This window comes from Mobula birostris, chromosome 1 (genome assembly GCF_030028105.1).
Source record: "Mobula birostris isolate sMobBir1 chromosome 1, sMobBir1.hap1, whole genome shotgun sequence".
Classification (NCBI taxonomy): domain Eukaryota; kingdom Metazoa; phylum Chordata; class Chondrichthyes; order Myliobatiformes; family Myliobatidae; genus Mobula; species Mobula birostris.
This window is the reverse complement of record NC_092370.1, coordinates 114,076,959-114,092,724: the sequence shown is the minus strand read 5'-3', so window position 1 is coordinate 114,092,724 and position 15,766 is coordinate 114,076,959.

Genomic DNA, 15,766 nt, shown 5'->3' with positions numbered 1-15,766 from the left:
GTCTTCAGACTTGAGGCTAGGCTGGATGCTGGAGTATTCAGGCTAGAAGCTAGGCAGGAGGCTGGAGTCTTCAGGCTTGAGGCTAAGCAGGAGGCTTGAGTCCTCAGGCTTGAGGCTAGGCAGGAGGCTGGAGCCTTCATGCTTGAGGCTAGGCAGGAGTCTTCAGGATTGAGTCTAGGCTGGAGGCTGGAGTCTTCAGTCTTGAGGCTAGGCAGTAGGGTTGAGTCCTCTGGCTTGAGGCTAGGCAGGAGGCTGGAGTCTTCATGCTTGAGACTAGGCAGGAGGCTGTAGTCTTCAGGATTGAGGCGGGGCAGGAGGCTGGTGCCTTCAGGCTTTAGGCTAGGAAGGAGGCTGGAGTATTCAGGATTGAGGCTAGGCAGGAGGCTGGAGCCTTCAGGCATGAGGCTAGGCAGGAGGCTGGAGTCTTCAGGCTTGAGGCTAAGCAGGAGGCTGGTGCCTTCAGGCTTTAGGCTACGAAGGAGGCTGGAAAAATTCAGGATTGAGGCTAGGCAGGAGGCTGGAGTCTTCAGGCATCAGGATAGGCAGGAAGCTGGAGTCTTCAGGCTGGTGTCTATGCAGGAGGCTGGATTCTTCAGGTTTGTGGCTAGGCAGGAGGCTGGAGTCTTCAGGCTTGAGGCCAGGCAGGAGACTAGGGTCTTCAGGCCTGAATCTAGGCAGGAGGCTAGAGTCTTCAGCTTGAGGCTAGGCAGGAGGCTGGAGTGTTTAGGCTTGAGGCTAAGCAGGAGGCTTGAGTCCTCAGGCTTGAGGCTAGGCAGGAGGCTGGAGTCTTCATGCTTGAGACTAGGCAGGAGGCTGTAGTCTTCAGGATTGAGGCGGGGCAGGAGGCTGGTGCCTTCAGGCTTTAGGCTAGGAAGGAGGCTGGAGTATTCAGGATTGAGGCAAGGCAGGAGGCTGGAGTCTTCAGGATTGAGGCTAGGCAGGAGTCTGGTGCCTGCAGCCTTTAGGCTAGGATGGAGACTAGAGTCTTCAGGCTTGATGCTAGGCAGGAGGCTGGAGTGTTTAGGCTTGACGCTAGGCAGGAGACTGGGGTCTTCAGGTTTGAGGCTAGGCAGGAGGATGGACTCTTCAGGTTAGAGGTGAAGCAGCAGTCTGGAGTCTTCCGACTTCAGGCTAGGCAGGAGGCTGGAGTCTTCAGACTTGAGGCTAGGCTGGAGGCTGGAGTATTCAGGCTAGAAGCTAGGCAGGAGGCTGGAGTTTTCAGGCTTGAGGCTACGCAAGAGGTTGGAGTCTTCAGGCGTGAGGCTAGGCAGGAGGCTGGAGTCTTCAGGCTTGAGTCTAAGCAGGAGGCTTGAGTCCTCAGGCTTGAGGCCAGGCAGGAGGCTAGAGTCTTCATGCTTGAGGCTTGGCAGAAGGCTGGAGTCTTCAGGATTGAGGCTAGGCAGGAGGCTGGAGTCTTCAGGCTTGAGACTAGGCAGGAGGGTTGAGTCCTCAGTCTTGAGGCTAGGCAGGAGGCTGGAGTCTTCATGCTTGAGACTAGGCAGGAGGCTGTAGTCTTCAGGATTGAGGCGGGGCAGGAGGCTGGTGCCTTCAGGCTTTAGGCTAGGAAGGAGGCTGGAGTATTCAGGATTGAGGCTAGGCAGCAGGCTGGAGCCTTCAGGCGTGAGGCTAGGCAGGAGGCTGGAGTCTTCAGGCTTGAGGCTAGGCAGGAAGCTGGAGTGTTTAGGCTTGAGTCTAGGCAGGAGACTTGAGTCTTCAGGCTTGAGGCTAGGCAGGAGGCTGGAGTCTTCAGGTTAGAGGTGAAGCAGCAGGCTGGAGTCTTCCGACTAGAGGCTAGGCAGGAGGCTGGAGTCTTCAGACTTGAGGCTAGGCTGGATGCTGGAGTATTCAGGCTAGAAGCTAGGCAGGAGGCTGGAGTCTTCAGGCTTGAGGCTAAGCAGGAGGCTTGAGTCCTCAGGCTTGAGGCTAGGCAGGAGGCTGGAGCCTTCATGCTTGAGGCTAGGCAGGAGTCTTCAGGATTGAGTCTAGGCTGGAGGCTGGAGTCTTCAGTCTTGAGGCTAGGCAGTAGGGTTGAGTCCTCTGGCTTGAGGCTAGGCAGGAGGCTGGAGTCTTCATGCTTGAGACTAGGCAGGAGGCTGTAGTCTTCAGGATTGAGGCGGGGCAGGAGGCTGGTGCCTTCAGGCTTTAGGCTAGGAAGGAGGCTGGAGTATTCAGGATTGAGGCTAGGCAGGAGGCTGGAGCCTTCAGGCATGAGGCTAGGCAGGAGGCTGGAGTCTTCAGGCTTGAGGCTAAGCAGGAGGCTGGTGCCTTCAGGCTTTAGGCTACGAAGGAGGCTGGAAAAATTCAGGATTGAGGCTAGGCAGGAGGCTGGAGTCTTCAGGCATCAGGATAGGCAGGAAGCTGGAGTCTTCAGGCTGGTGTCTATGCAGGAGGCTGGATTCTTCAGGTTTGTGGCTAGGCAGGAGGCTGGAGTCTTCAGGCTTGAGGCCAGGCAGGAGACTAGGGTCTTCAGGCCTGAATCTAGGCAGGAGGCTAGAGTCTTCAGCTTGAGGCTAGGCAGGAGGCTGGAGTGTTTAGGCTTGAGGCTAAGCAGGAGGCTTGAGTCCTCAGGCTTGAGGCTAGGCAGGAGGCTGGAGTCTTCATGCTTGAGACTAGGCAGGAGGCTGTAGTCTTCAGGATTGAGGCGGGGCAGGAGGCTGGTGCCTTCAGGCTTTAGGCTAGGAAGGAGGCTGGAGTATTCAGGATTGAGGCAAGGCAGGAGGCTGGAGTCTTCAGGATTGAGGCTAGGCAGGAGTCTGGTGCCTGCAGCCTTTAGGCTAGGATGGAGACTAGAGTCTTCAGGCTTGATGCTAGGCAGGAGGCTGGAGTGTTTAGGCTTGACGCTAGGCAGGAGACTGGGGTCTTCAGGTTTGAGGCTAGGCAGGAGGATGGACTCTTCAGGTTAGAGGTGAAGCAGGAGGCTGGAGTCTTCCGACTAGAGGCTAGGCAGGAGGCTGTAGTCTTCAGACTTGAGGCTAGGCTGGAGGCTGGAGTATTCAGGCTAGAAGCTAGGCGGGAGGCTGGAGTCTTCAGGCGTGAGGCTAGGCAGGAGGCTGGAGTCTTCAGGCTTGAGGCAAGGCAGGAGGGTTGAGTCCTCAGGCTTGAGGCTAGGCAGGAGGCTGGAGTCTTCATGCTTGAGACTAGGCAGGAGGCTGTAGTCTTCAGGATTGAGGCGGGGCAGGAGGCTGGTACCTTCAGGCTTTAGGCTAGGAAGGAAGCTGGAGTATTCAGGATTGAGGCTAGGCAGGAGGCTGGAGCCTTCAGGCGTGAGGATAGGCAGGAGGTTAGAGTCTTCAGGTTAGAGGTGAAGCAGGAGGCTGGAGTCTTCCGACTAGAGGCTAGGCAGGGGGCTGGAGTCTTCAGACTTGAGGCTGGGCTGGAGGCTGGCGTAATCAGGCTAGAAGCTAGGCAGAAGGCTGGAGTTTTCAGGCTTGAGGCTAGGCTGGAGGCTGGAGCCTTCAGACTTGAGGTTAGACAGGAGGCTAGAGTCTTCAAACTTGAGGCTACGCAAGAGGCTGGAGTCTTCAGGCGTGAGGGTAGGCAGGAGGCTGGAGTCTTCAGGCTTGAGGCTAAGCTGGAGGCTTGAGTCCTCAGGCTTGAGGCTAGGCAGGAGGTTGGAGTCTTCATGCTTGAGGCTAGGCAGGAGGCTGGAGACTTCAGGATTGAGGCTACGCAAGAGGCTGGAGTCTTCAGGCGTGAGGCTAGGCAGGAGGCTGGAGTCTTCAGGCTTGAGGCTAAGCAGGAGGCTTGAGTCCTCAGGCTTGAGGGTAGGCAGGAGGCTGGAGTCTTCAGGATTGAGGCTAGGCAGGAGGCTGGTGCCTTCAGGCTTTAAGCTAGGAACGAGGCTAGAGTCTTCAGGCTTGATGCTAGGCAGGAGGCTGGAGTGTTTAGGCTTGAGGCTAGGCAGGAGACTGGGGTCTTCAGGTTTGAGCTAGGCAGGAGGCTGGAGTCTTCAGGTTACAGGTGAAGCAGGAGGCTGGAGTCTTCCGACTAGAGGCTAGGCAGGAGGCTGTAGTCTTCAGACTTGAGGCCAGGCTGGAGGCTGGAGTATTCAGGCTAGAAGCTAGGCAGGAGGCTGGAGTCTTCAGGCGTGAGGCTAGGCAGGAGGCTGGTGCCTTCAGGCTTTAGGCTACGAAGGAGGCTGAAATATTCAGGGTTGAGTCTAGGCAGGAGGCTGGAGTCTTCAGGCGTGAGGCTACGCAGGAGGCTAGAGTCTTCAGGTTAGAAGTGAAGCAGGAGGCTGGAGTCTTCCGACTAGAGGCTAGGCAGGAGGCTGGAGTCTCCAGACTTGAGGCTAGGCTGGAGGCTGGCGTATTCAGGCTAGAAGCTAGGCAGCGGGCTGGAGTTTTCAGGCTTGAGGCTAGGCTGGAGGCTGGAGCCTTCAGACTTGAGGTTAGACAGGAGGCTAGAGTCTGCAAACTTGCGGCTACGCAGGAGGCTGGAGTCTTCAGGCTTGAGGCTAGGCAGGAGGCTAGAGTCTTCAGGCGTGAGGCTAGGCAGGAGGCTAGAGTCTTCAGTCTTGAGGTTAGGCAGGAGACTGATGTCTTCAGGCATCAGGCTGGGCAGGAATATGGAGTGTTCTGGCTTGAAGCGAGGCAGGAGGCTGGAGTCTTCATGCTTGAGGCTAGGCAGGAGGCTGGAGTCTTCAGGATTGAGGCTAGGCAGGAGGCTGCTGCCTTCAGGCCTTAGGCTAGGAAGGAGGCTGGATTGTTCAGGATTGAGGCTAGGCAGGAGGCTGGAGTCTTCAGGCGTGAGGCTAGGCAGGAGGCTAGAGTCTTCAGTCTTGAGGTTAGGCAGGAGACTGATGTCTTCAGGCATCAGGCTGGGCAGGAATATGGAGTGTTCTGGCTTGAAGCGAGGCAGGAGGCTGGAGTCTTTAGGCTTGAGCCTAAGCAGGAGGCTTGAGGTTAGGCAGGAGGCTGGAGTCTTCAGCTTGAGGCTAAGCAAGAGGCTTGAGTCTTCAGACTTGAGGCTAGGCAGGAGTCTGGAGTCTTCTGGCTAGAGGCTAGGGAGGAGGCTGCAGTATTCAGGCTGGAGGCTAGGCAGGAGTCTGCAGTCTTCAGGCTAGATACTAGGCATGATGTTGGAGTCGTCCTGATTGAGGCAAGGCAGGAGGATGGAGACTTCAGGCTTGTGACAAAGCAGGAGTCTAGGGTCTTCAGGATTTAGGCCAGGCAGGAGGCTGGAGTCTTCAGGCTTGAGGGTAAGTAGGAGGTTTGATTCTTCAAGCGTGAGGCTAGGCAGGATGCTGGAGTGTTCAGGCTTGAGGCTAAGCAGGAGGATTGAATCTTCAGGCTAGAGGCTAGGCAGGAGGCTGGTGTTTTCAGGCATCAGGATAGGCAGGAAGCTGGAGTCTTCAGGCTGGTGTCTATGCAGGAGGCTGGATTCTTCAGGTTTGTGGCTAGGCAGGAGGCTGGAGTCTTCAGGCTTGAGGCTAGGCAGGAGGCTAGGGTCTTCAGGCCTGAATCTAGGCAGGAGGCTAGAGTCTTCAGGCTTGAGGCTAGGCAGGAGGCTGTAGTCTTCAGACTTGAGGCTAGGCTGGAGGCTGGAGTATTCAGGCTAGAAGCTAGGCGGGAGGATGGAGTCTTCAGGCGTGAGGCTAGGCAGGAGGCTGGAGTCTTCAGGCTTGAGGCTAGGCATGAGGGTTGAGTCCTCAGGCTTGAGGCTAGGCAGGAGGCTGGAGTCTTCATGCTTGAGACTAGGCATGAGGCTGTAGTCTTCAGGATTGAGGCGGGGCAGGAGGCTGGTGCCTTCAGGCTTTAGGCTAGGAAGGAGGCTGAGTATTCAGGATTGAGGCTAGGCAGGAGGCTGGAGCCTTCAGGCGTGAGGCTAGGCAGGAGGCTAGAGTCTTCAGGTTAGAGGTGAAGCAGGAGGCTGGAGTCTTCCGACGAGAGGCTAGGCAGGAGGCTGGAGTCTTCAGACTTGAGGCTAGGCTGGAGGCTGGCGTATTCAGGCTAGAAGCTAGGCAGAAGGCTGGAGTTTTCAGGCTTGAGTCTAGGCTGGAGGCTGGAGCCTTCAGACTTGAGGTTAGACAGGAGGCTAGAGTCTTCAAACTTGAGGCTACGCACGAGGCTGGAGTCTTCAGGCGTGAGGCTAGGCAGGAGGCTGGAGTCTTCAGGCTTGAGGCTAAGCAGGAGGCTTGAGTCCTCAGGCTTGAGGCTAGGCAGGAGGCTGGAGTCTTCAGGATTGAGGCTACGCAAGAGGCTGGAGTCTTCTGGTGTGAGGATAGGCAGGAGGCTGGAGTATTCAGGATTGAGGCTAGGCAGGAGTCTGGAGTCTTCAGCCTAGAGGCTACGCAGGAGGCTAGAGTCTTCAGGCTTGAGGTTAGGCAGGAGACTGGTGTCTTCAGGCATCAGGCTGGGCAGGAATCTGGAGTGTTCTGGCTTGAGTCGAGGCAGGAGGCTGGAGTCTTTAGGCTTGAGCCTAAGCAGGAGGCTTGAGGCTAGGCAGGGGGCTGGAGTCTTCAGCTTGAGGCTAAGCAAGAGGCTTGAGTCTTCAGGCTTGAGGCTAGGCTGGAGTTTGGAGTCTTCAGGCTAGAGGTTAGGCAGGAGGCTGGAGTCTTCTGGCTAGAGGCTAGGGAGGAGGCTGGAGTCTTCAGGCTTGAGGCTAGGGAGGAGGCTGGAGTCTTTAGGATTGAGGTTAGGCAGGAGGCTGGAGCCTTCTGTCTTGATGCTGGAGTCTTCAGGCTAGACACTAGGCAGGAGGCTGTAGGCTTCAGGATAGAGGCTAGGCAGGAGGTTGGAGTCTTCAGGCCTGAAACTAAGCAGGAAGCTGGAGTCGTCAGGATTGAGACTGATGCTAGGCCGGAGGCTGGAGTCTTCAGGCTGGAGGCTAGGCAGGAGGCTGCAGTATTCAGGCTGGAGGCTCGGCAGGAGGCTGCAGTCTTCAGGCTAGATACTAGGCATGATGTTGGAGTCGTCCTGATTGAGGCTAGGCAGGAGAATGGAGACTTCAGGCTTGTGACAAAGCAGGAGTCTGCGGTCTTCAGGATTGAAGCTAGGCAGGAGGCTGGAGCCTTCAGGCTTGAGGGTAAGCAGGAGGTTTGATTCTTCAAGCGTGAGGCTAGGCAGGAGGCTGGAGTCTTCAGGCTTGAGGCTAAGCAGGAGGCTGGCGTTTTCAGGCATCAGGATAGGCAGGTAGCTGGAGTCTTCAGGCTGGTGTCTATGCAGGAGGCTGGATTCTTCAGGTTTGTGGCTAGGCAGGAGGCTGGAGTCTTCAGGCTTGAGGCCAGGCAGGAGGCTAGGGTCTTCAGGCCTGAATCTAGGCAGGAGGCTAGAGTCTTCAGGCTTGAGGCTAGGCAGGAGGCTGGAGTGTTTAGGCTTGAGGCTAGGCAGGAGACTGGAGTCTTCAGGTTTGAGGCTAGGCAGGAGGCTGGAGTCTTCAGGTTAGAGGTGAAGCAGGAGGCTGGAGTCTTCCAACTAGAGGCTCGGCAGGAGGCTGGAACCTTCAGACTTGCGGATAGGCTGTAGGCTGGAGTATTCAGGCTAGAATCTAGGCAGGAGGCTGGAGTCTTCAGACTGGAGGCTAGGCAGGAGGCTGGAGTCGTCAGGATTGCAGCTAGGCAGGAGGCTGGAGTCTTCAGGCGTCAGGCTAGGCAGGAGACTGGAATCTTCGGACTTGAGGTTAGGCAGGATGCTGGAGTCTTCAAGCTTGAGGCTAAGAAGGAGGCTTGACTCTTTAGTCTTGAGGCTAGGTATGAGCCGGGAATCTTTTGGCTTGTGGCTTGGCAGGAGGCTGGAGACTTGAGACTTGAGACGAGGATAGGCATGAGGCTGGAGTATTCAGACTTGAGTCTAGGTAGGAGACTTGACTCTTCAGGTTTGAGGTTAGGCAGGAGGCTGGTGTCTTTAAGCTTGAGGCTAGGCAGGAGGCTGGAGTGTTTAGTCTAGAGGCTAGGCAGGAGGCTGTAGACTTCAGGCTAGAGGCTAGGCAGGAGGTTGGAGTCTTCAGGTGTGCGGCTACGCTGGAGGCTGGAGTCTTCAGGCTTCAGGCTAACCAGGAGGCTTGAGTCCTGAGGCTTGAGGCTTGGCAGGAGGCTGGAGTCTTCAGGCTTGAGGCTATGAAGGAGGCTGGAGTCGTCAGGATTGAGGCTAGGCAGGAGGCTAGAGTCTTCAGGCTTGAGGCTAGGCAGGAGGCTGGAGTCTTCAGGTTAGAGGTGAAGCAGGAGGCTGGAGTCTTCCGACTAGAGGCTCGGCAGGAGGCTGGAACCTTCAGACTTGCGGTTAGGCTGTAGGCTGGAGTATTCAGGCTAGAATCTAGGCAGGAGGCTGGAGTCTTCAGACTGGAGGCTAGGCGGGAGGCTGGAGTCGTCAGGATTGCGGCTAGGCAGGAGGCTGGAGTCTTCAGGCGTCAGGCTAGGCAGGAGACTGGAATCTTCAGACTTGAGGTTAGGCAGGATGCTGGAGTCTTCAAGCTTGAGGCTAAGAAGGAGGCTTGACTCTTTAGTCTTGAGGCTAGGTATGAGCCAGGAATCTTTTGGCTTGTGGCTTGGCAGGAGGCTGGAGACTTGAGACTTGAGACGAGGCTAGGCATGAGGCTGGAGTCTTCAGACTTGAGTCTAGGTAGGAGACTTGACTCTTCAGGTTTGAGGTTAGGCAGGAGGCTGGTGTCTTTAAGCTTGAGGCTAGGCAGGAGGCTGGAGTGTTTAGTCTAGAGGCTAGGCAGGAGGCTGTAGACTTCAGGCTAGAGGCTAGGCAGGAGGTTGGAGTCTTCAGGTGTGCGGCTACGCTGGAGGCTGGAGTCTTCAGGCTTCAGGCTAACCAGGAGGCTTGAGTCCTGAGGCTTGAGGCTAGGCAGGAGGCTGGACTCTTCAGGTTTGAGACGAGGCAGGAGGCTAGAGTCTTCAGGCTTCAGGCAAAGCAGGAGGCTTGAGTCCTGAGGCTTGAGGCTAGGCAGCAGGCTGGAGTCTTCAGGCTTGAGGCTAGGCAGGAGGCTGGAGTCATCAGGATTGAGGCTAGGCAGGAGGCCGGAATCTTCACTCTTGAGGCTAGGCAGGAGGCTGGTGTCGTCATGATTGAGGCTAGGCAGGAGGCTGGATTCTTCAAGCTTGAGGCTAAGCAGGAGGCTTGAGTCTTCAGGCTTCAGGCAAGGCAGGAGGCTGTAGTCTTCAGGCTTGTGACTAAGCAGGAGGCTGGAGTCGTCAGGATTGAGGCTGAGGCTAGGCAGGAGTCTGGAGTCTTCAGGCTTGAGGCTAGGCAGGAGGCCGGCATCTTTAGGCTATAGGCTAGGCAGGAGGCTTGACTCTTCAGGTTTGAGGCTAGGCAGGAGGCTGGCGTCTTTAAGCTTGAGGCTAGGCAGGAGGCTGGAGTGTTTAGTCTTGAGGCTAGGCGGGAGACTGGAGTCTTCAGGCTAGAGGCTAGGCAGGAGGCTGTAGTCTTCAGGCTAGAGGCTAGGCAGGAGGTTGGAGTCTTCAGGTGTGCGGCTACGCTGGAGGCTGGAGTCTTCAGGCTTCAGGCTAACCAGGAGGCTTGAGTCCTGAGGCTTGAGGCTTGGCAGGAGGCTGGAGTCTTCAGGCTTGAGGCTATGAAGGAGGCTGGAGTCGTCAGGATTGAGGCTAGGCAGGAGGCTAGAGTCTTCAGGCTTGAGGCTAGGCAGGAGGCTGGAGTCTTCAGGTTAGAGGTGAAGCAGGAGGCTGGAGTCTTCAGGCTAGAGGCTAGGCAGGAGGTTGGAGTCTTCAGGTGTGCGGCTACGCTGGAGGCTGGAGTCTTCAGGCTTCAGGCTAACCAGGAGGCTTGAGTCCTGAGGCTTGAGGCTTGGCAGGAGGCTGGAGTCTTCAGGCTTGAGGCTATGAAGGAGGCTGGAGTCGTCAGGATTGAGGCTAGGCAGGAGGCTAGAGTCTTCAGGCTTGAGGCTAGGCAGGAGGCTGGAGTCTTCAGGTTAGAGGTGAAGCAGGAGGCTGGAGTCTTCCGACTAGAGGCTCGGCAGGAGGCTGGAACCTTCAGACTTGCGGCTAGGCTGTAGGCTGGAGTATTCAGGCTAGAATCTAGGCAGGAGGCTGGAGTCTTCAGACTGGAGGCTAGGCAGGAGGCTGGAGTCGTCAGGATTGCGGCTAGGCAGGAGGCTGGAGTCTTCAGGCGTCAGGCTAGGCAGGAGACTGGAATCTTCAGACTTGAGGTTAGGCAGGATGCTGGAGTCTTCAAGCTTGAGGCTAAGAAGGAGGCTTGACTCTTTAGTCTTGAGGCTAGGTAGGAGCCGGGAATCTTTTGGCTTGTGGCTTGGCAGGAGGCTGGAGACTTGAGACTTGAGACGAGGCTAGGCATGAGGCTGGAGTCTTCAGACTTGAGTCTAGGTAGGAGACTTGACTCTTCAGGTTTGAGGTTAGGCAGGAGGCTGGTGTCTTTAAGCTTGAGGCTAGGCAGGAGGCTGGAGTGTTTAGTCTAGAGGCTAGGCAGGAGGCTGTAGACTTCAGGCTAGAGGCTAGGCAGGAGGTTGGAGCCTTCAGGTGTGCGGCTACGCTGGAGGCTGGAGTCTTCAGGCTTCAGGCTAACCAGGAGGCTTGAGTCCTGAGGCTTGAGGCTTGGCAGGAGGCTGGAGTCTTCAGACTGGAGGCTAGGCGGGAGGCTGGAGTCGTCAGGATTGCGGCTAGGCAGGAGGCTGGAGTCTTCAGGCGTCAGGCTAGGCAGGAGACTGGAATCTTCAGACTTGAGGTTAGGCAGGATGCTGGAGTCTTCAAGCTTGAGGCTAAGAAGGAGGCTTGACTCTTTAGTCTTGAGGCTAGGTATGAGCCGGGAATCTTTTGGCTTGTGGCTTGGCAGGAGGCTGGAGACTTGAGACTTGAGACGAGGCTAGGCATGAGGCTGGAGTCTTCAGACTTGAGTCTAGGTAGGAGACTTGACTCTTCAGGTTTGAGGTTAGGCAGGAGGCTGGTGTCTTTAAGCTTGAGGCTAGGCAGGAGGCTGGAGTGTTTAGTCTAGAGGCTAGGCAGGAGGCTGTAGACTTCAGGCTAGAGGCTAGGCAGGAGGTTGGAGTCTTCAGGTGTGCGGCTACGCTGGAGGCTGGAGTCTTCAGGCTTCAGGCTAACCAGGAGGCTTGAGTCCTGAGGCTTGAGGCTAGGCAGGAGGCTGGACTCTTCAGGTTTGAGACGAGGCAGGAGGCTAGAGTCTTCAGGCTTCAGGCAAAGCAGGAGGCTTGAGTCCTGAGGCTTGAGGCTAGGCAGCAGGCTGGAGTCTTCAGGCTTGAGGTTAGGCAGCAGGCTGGAATCTTCTGTCTTGAGGCTAGGCAGGAGGCTGGTGTATTCAGAATTGAGGCTGGGCAGGAAGCTGGAATCTTCAGGCTTGAGGCTGGGCAGGAGGCTGGAGTCTTCAGGCTTGAGGCTAGGCAGGAGGCTGGAGTCTTCAGACTTGAGGCTAAGCAGGAGGCTTGAGACTTCAGGCTTGAGGCTAGACAGGAGGCTGAAATCTTCAGGCTTGAGACTAAGCAGGAGGCTGGTGTCGTCAGGATTGAAGCTCGGCTGGAGGCCTGAGCCTTCAGATTTGAGGCTAGGCAGGAGACTGGATTCTTCAGGCTTGAGGCTAGGCTGGAGGCTGGAGTCTTCAGTTTAGAGGTGAAGCAGGAGGCTGGTGTCTTCCGGCTAGAGGCGAGGCAGGAGGCTGGATTCTTCAGACTTAGGGCTAGGCTGGAGGCTGGAGTCTTCAGGCTAGAAGCTAGGTAGGAGGCTGGAGTTTTCAGACTTAAGCCTCGGCTGGAGGTTGGAGTCTTCAGACTTGAGGTTAGGCAGGAGTCGGAGTCTTCAGGCCTGAAGCTAGGCAGGAGGCTAGAGTCTCCAGGCTTGAGGATAGGCAGGAGGCTGGAGTGTTTAGGCTTGAGGCTAGGCAGGAGGCTGGAGTCTTCAGACTTGAGGCTAAGCTGGAGGCTGGAGTCTTCAAGCTTGAGGCTAGGCAGGAGGCTGGAGTCTTCAGACTGGAGGCTAAGCTGGAGGCTGGAGTCTTCAGGCTAGAAGCTCGGCAGGAGGCTGGAGTCTTCAGGCTTGAAGCTAGGCTGGAGGCTGGAGTCTTCAGACTTGAGGTTAGGCAGGATGCTGGAGTCTTCAAGCTTGAGGCTAAGCTGGAGGCTTGACTCTTTAGTCTTGAGGCTAGGTATGAGCCGGGAATGTTTTGGCTTGTGGCTTGGCAGGAGGCTGGAGACTTGAGACTTGAGACGAGGCTAGGCATGAGGCTGGAGTCTTCAGAGTTGAGGCTAGGTAGGAGACTTGACTCTTCAGATTTGAGGTTAGGCAGGAGGCTGGCGTCTTTAAGCTTGAGGCTAGGCAGGAGGCTGGAGTGTTTAGTCTAGAGGCTAGGCAGGAGGCTGTAGACTTCCGGCTAGAGGCTAGGCAGGAGGTTGGGGTCTTCAGGTGTGCGGCTATGCTGGAGGCTGGAGTCTTCAGGCTTCAGGCTAACCAGGAGGCTTGAGTCCTGAGGCTTCAGACTTGGCAGGAGGCAGGAGTCTTCAGGCTTGAGGCTATGAAGGAGGCTGGAGTCGTCAGGATTGAGGCTAGGCAGGAGGCTGGAGACTTCAGGCTTGGAGCTTGGCAGGAGGCTGGAGTCTTCAGGCTTGAGGCTAGGCAGGCGGCCGGAATCTCCAGCCTTGAGGCTAGGCAGGAGGCTGGAATCTTCAGGCTTGAGATTGGGCAGGAGGCTGGAGTCTTTAGGCTTGAGGCTGGGCAGGAGGCTGGTGTCTTCAGGCATCAGGCTGGGTAGGAATCTGGAGTGCTTAGGCTTGAGGCTAGGCAGGAGACTGGAGTCTTTAGGCTTTAGGCTAGGCAGGAGGCTGGACTCTTCAGGTTTGAGGCTAGGCAGGAGGCTGGAGTCTTCAGACTTGAGGTTAGGCAGAAGGCTTGAGTCTTCAAGCTTGAGGCTAGGCAGGAGGCTGGAGTCTTCAGGGGTAAGGCTAAGCAAAAGGCTGGAGTCTTCAGGCTGGAGACTAAGCGGGAGGCTGGAGTCTTCAGGCGTGATGCTAGGCAGGAGGCTGGAGTCTTCAGTCTTGAGTCTAAGCAGGAGGCTGCAGTCGTCAGGATTGAGACTGAGGCTAAGCAGGAGTCTGGAGTCTTCAGGCTTGAGGCTAGGCAGGAGACTGGAGTCTTCAGGCTTGAGGCTAGGCAGGAGGCTGGAGTCTTCTGGCTAGAGGCTAGGGAGGAGGCTGGAGTCTTCAGGCTTGAGGCTAGGGAGGAGGCTGGAGTCTTTAGGATTGAGGCTAGGCAGGAGGCTAGAGCCTTCTGGCTTGATGCTGGAGTCTTCAGGCTAGACGCTAGTCAGGAGGCTGTAGGCTTCAGGCTAGAGGCTGGGCAGGAGGCTGGAGTCTTCAGGCCTGAAACTAAGCAGGAATCTGGAGTGTTTAGGCTTGAGGCTAGGCAGGAGTTTGGAGTCTTTACGCTTGAGGCTAGGGAGGAGACTGGACTCTTCAGGTTTGAGGCTAGGCAGGAGGCTGGAGTCTTCAGACTTGAGGTTAGGCAGAAGGCTTGAGTCTTCAAGCTTGAGGCTAGGCAGGAGGCTGGAGTCTTCAGGCTAGAGGCTAGGCAGGAGGCTGAAGTCTTCAGTCTTGAGTCTAAGCAGGAGGCTGCAGTCGTCAGGATTGAGACTGAAGCTAAGCAGGAGTCTGGAGTCTTCAGGCTTGAGGCTAGGCAAGAGACTGGAGTCTTCAGGCTTGAGGCTAGGCAGGAGGCTGGAGTCTTCAGGCTTGAGACTAAGCAGGAGGCTGGAGTCATCAGGATTGAGGCTGAGGCTCGGCAGGAGTCTGGCGTATTCAGGCTTCAGGCTAGGCGGGAGGATGGAATCTTCAGGTTAGAGGTGAGGCAGGGGGTTGGAGTTTTGCCCCTAGAGGCTAGGCTGGAGGCTGGAGTCTTGAGGCTAGGCTGGAGGCTGGAGTCTTCAGGCTAGAATCTAGGCAGGAGGCTGGAGACTGCAGGCTTGAAGTTAGACTGGAGGCTGGAGTCTTCAGACTTGAGGTTAGGCAGGAGGCTTGAGTCTTCAAGCTTGAGGCTAGGCAGGAGGCTGGAGTCTTCAGGGGTGAGGCTAGGCAAGAGGCTGGAGTCTTCAGGCTGGAGACTAAGCGGGAGGCTGGAGTCGTCAGGATTGAGGCCGAGGCTCGGCAGGAGTCTGGAGTCATCAGGCTAGAGGCTAGGCAGGATGTTGGAGTCGTCAAGCTTGAGGTTAGGCAGCAGGCTGGAATCTTCTGTCTTGAGGCTAGGGAGGAGGCTGGTGTATTCAGAATTGAGGCTGGGCAGGAAGCTGGAATCTTCAGGCTTGAGGCTGGGCAGGAGGATGTAATCTTCAGGCTTGTGGCTAGGCAGGAGGCTGGAGTCTTCAGTCCTGAAGCTAGGCAGGAGGCTAGAGTCTTCAGGCTTGAGGATAGGCAGGAGTCTGGAGTGTTTAGGCTTGAGGCTAGGCAGGAGACTGGAGTCTCCAGGCTTGAGGCTAGGCAGGAGGCTGGAATCTTCAGGATAGAGGCTCGGCAGGAGGCTGGAGTCTTCAGACTTGAGGCTAGGTTGGAGGCTGGATTCTTCAGTCTAGAAGCTAGGCAGGAGGCTGGAGTCTTCAGGTGTGAGGCTAGGCTGGAGGCTGAAGTCTTCAGGCTTGAGGCTCGGCAGGAGGCTAGAGTCTTTAGGCTTCAGGCTAAGCAGGAGGCTTGAGTCCTGAGGCTTGAGGCTATGCAGGAGGCTGGAGTCTTCAGGTTTGAGGCTAGGCTGGAGGTTGGAGTCTTCAGACTTGAGATTAGGCAGGAGGCTGGAGTCTTCAAGCTTGAGGCTAGGCAGGAGGCTAGAGTCTTCAGGCGTGAGGCTAGGCAGGAGGCTGGAGTCTTCAGGCTTGAGGCTAGGCAGGGGGCTTGAGTCTTCAGGCTTGAGTATAGGCAGGAGGCTGGAGTCTTCAGGCTTGAGGCTCGGCAGGAGGCTAGAGTCTTTAAGCTTGAGGCTAGGCAGGAGGCTGGTGTCTTCAGGCATCAGGCTGGGCAGGACTCTGGAGTGTTCAGGCTTGAGGTTAGGCAGGTGGCTGGAGTCTTCAGGGTTTAGGCTAGGCAGGAGACTGGACTCTTCAGGTTTGAGGCTAGGCAGGAGGCTAGAGTCTTTAAGCTTGAGGCTAAGCAGGAGGCTTGAGCCTTCAGGCTTGAGGCTAGGCAGGAGGCTGGAGTCTTCAGGCTTGAGACTAAGCAGGAGGCTGGGGTCGTCAGGATTGAGGCTGAGGCTAGGCAGGAGTTTGGAGTATTCAGGCTTGAGGCTAGGCGGGAGGATGGAATCTTCAGGTTAGAGGTGAGGCAGGGGGTTGGAGTTTTCCGGCTAGAGGCTAGGCAGAAGGCTGGAGTCTTCAGACTTGAGGCTAGGCTGGAGGCTGGAGTCTTCAGGCTAGAAGCTAGGCAGGAGGCTGGAGACTTGTGACTTGAGACGAGGCTAGGCATGAGGCTGGAGTCTTCAGTATTGAGGCTAGGCAGGAGGCTGGAGTCTTCAGGCTTGAGGCTAGGCAGGAGGCTTGAGTCTTCAGGCTTGAGGCTCTGCAGGAGGCTGTCGTCTTCAGGTTTGAGGCTAGGCAGGAGGCTGGAGTCTTCAGGCATCAGGATAGGCAGGAAGCTGGAGTCCTCAGGCTTCAGGCTAGGCAGGAATCTGTAGTGTTTAGGCTTGAGGCTAGGCAGGAGTTTGGAGTCTTTACGCTTGAGGCTAGGGAGGAGACTGGACTCTTCAGGTTTGAGGCTAGGCAGGAGGCTGGAGTCTTCAGACGAGGTTAGGCAGAAGGCTTGAGTCTTCAAGCTTGAGGCTAGGCAGGAGGCTGGAGTCTTCAGGCGTGATGCTAGGCAGGAGGCTGGA